Here is a 1935-nt window from a genome sequence, read left to right as displayed (position 1 = left end):
TCTTACATACACACACCTCTCCAACACACACACAGCTCAGCTACATAGAAACACACAGCTCTCCTATGTTCACACACACCTTTCCTATATAACAGTCATCTCTCACACGTACACATATATGGTTTTCCCACATTCACATACAGCTCTTCTACTTACACAAACACAGCTACCCAAAAACAAACACGGCTTTGAAACATGCACACACACATATGTGCTACTTACATTGGCACGGTACCTCAGTGGTTATTCCCTCAGCGATGGGGTCCTTAGTTCAAATCCCACCAAGGACAACATCTGCAAGGAGTTTGTATATTCTCCCCGTATTTGCGTGGGTTTCCTCCTACATACCAAAGACATGCTGATAGGAAATTTAAATTGTAAGCCCTATCGAGGACAGTGCCAATAATGTCTGTAAAGCGCTGTGGAATTAATGGCGCTATATAAATGAGTGAGGAGTTTGTATGTTCTCCCCGTGTTTGCGTGGGTTGCTCCCACATTCCAAAGACTTACTGATAGGGAATTTAGATTGTGAGCCCCATCGGGGACAGTGCCAATAATGTCTGTAAAGCGCTGTGGAATTAATGGCGCTATATAAATGAGTAAAATAATTACATACACTGTTTGCTAAACACTCGCACACACCTTTCCTCATACACAAAAAACTCATATAAGCAGCACATACAGCTCCTCTATGTACACTCACACAAACAGATATATATATATACACAAACACATATACATCAACACAACCCCTGTATACATTACCACATTTTGAAATTCCTTTCAAGAATGTGACTGATCACATGCTGTGAAAGGGCCTTCAGCTACACAGGACGTGCAGTATTCCTGCAGGTCCCAGTTTCATTCTCTCCAGTACAGCACCAATCAGATAGATCAGTGTGGGGCAAGAACAGAGAAAACAGTTCTCTCAGTGATCAGGAAGGATGTTGTCAGCATTCTGCTCATTCAGAATAAGCTGCCTCTAGACTGTAACACACATACACTTTTTAGTAAGATTTTTCTTTGCTAAATATGCTAATTATTGTCTAGTTAAGGGTTCCCCAACTCCGGTCCTCAAGGCCCACCAACAGGTCATGTTGTCAGGATTTCCCTTGTATTGTACAGGTGATGCAATTCACCTGGGCAATACTGAGGAAATCCTGAAAACATGACCTGTTGGTGACCTTGAGTACCGGAGTTGGGGAGCCCTGGTCTAGTTGATACAGGAGTTAAAAAGTACAATTGTTTACAGAGTCAAAACCTAGAGTTTTAGCATCCTGGGTTCTGTTGTGGTGCCTTTACCATTGATAAGATGTCACATCCTTGCCTATAATTTTAGTATTACTCCAGTAAGCTTTATATGCCTGACAGCCTCTTTATATGGCATATTGAGATGTAATTAAGTGCTTGGGACCCGTTAAATGCCATTGATGGTGCCCATTTCAGGAGATGGATGGTGAAGGCCACCTCATTTTATACTAATACCTACTAAAAAACAAAGTAGTGTAGGTCAGGCATAGAGAAAATGGAAGTTTTGTAAACACATATTACAACTAGTGTTTAATAGGCTGACCTCACATGTAGAGTATCCATGATATACCTTCCAGCTACTTTATCTAAATTAGAAGCAAATTGTTTGAAGATTACTTCTACCTAAATGGCAGAAAGCGCACCTATCTTGGTGATGGATAGGACAGCTTGAGGGGATATGGAGGTGGCTGTTTTTTTGATAGGTGTAATGTAAACATTTTGCTATTAATTTATGTAAAATGTCAAAGTTTTCTAACTATTAGACACATGTTAATTTTAAACACACCCCCAGGTTTACTTAGTAAAAATATAGGATAAAAACTTTTGCAACTAATTAAAATTTCCCACAGGTATAAATTTGTAGGGGATTTGATAACACTAACTTTACTGCTTAGCGTACATTTT

The sequence above is a fragment of the Dendrobates tinctorius genome, unplaced genomic scaffold (genome assembly GCF_039654945.1).
Source record: "Dendrobates tinctorius isolate UK_male_01 unplaced genomic scaffold, ASM3965494v1 ptg000213l, whole genome shotgun sequence".
Classification (NCBI taxonomy): domain Eukaryota; kingdom Metazoa; phylum Chordata; class Amphibia; order Anura; family Dendrobatidae; genus Dendrobates; species Dendrobates tinctorius.
Note: the sequence above shows the minus strand (reverse complement) of the source record.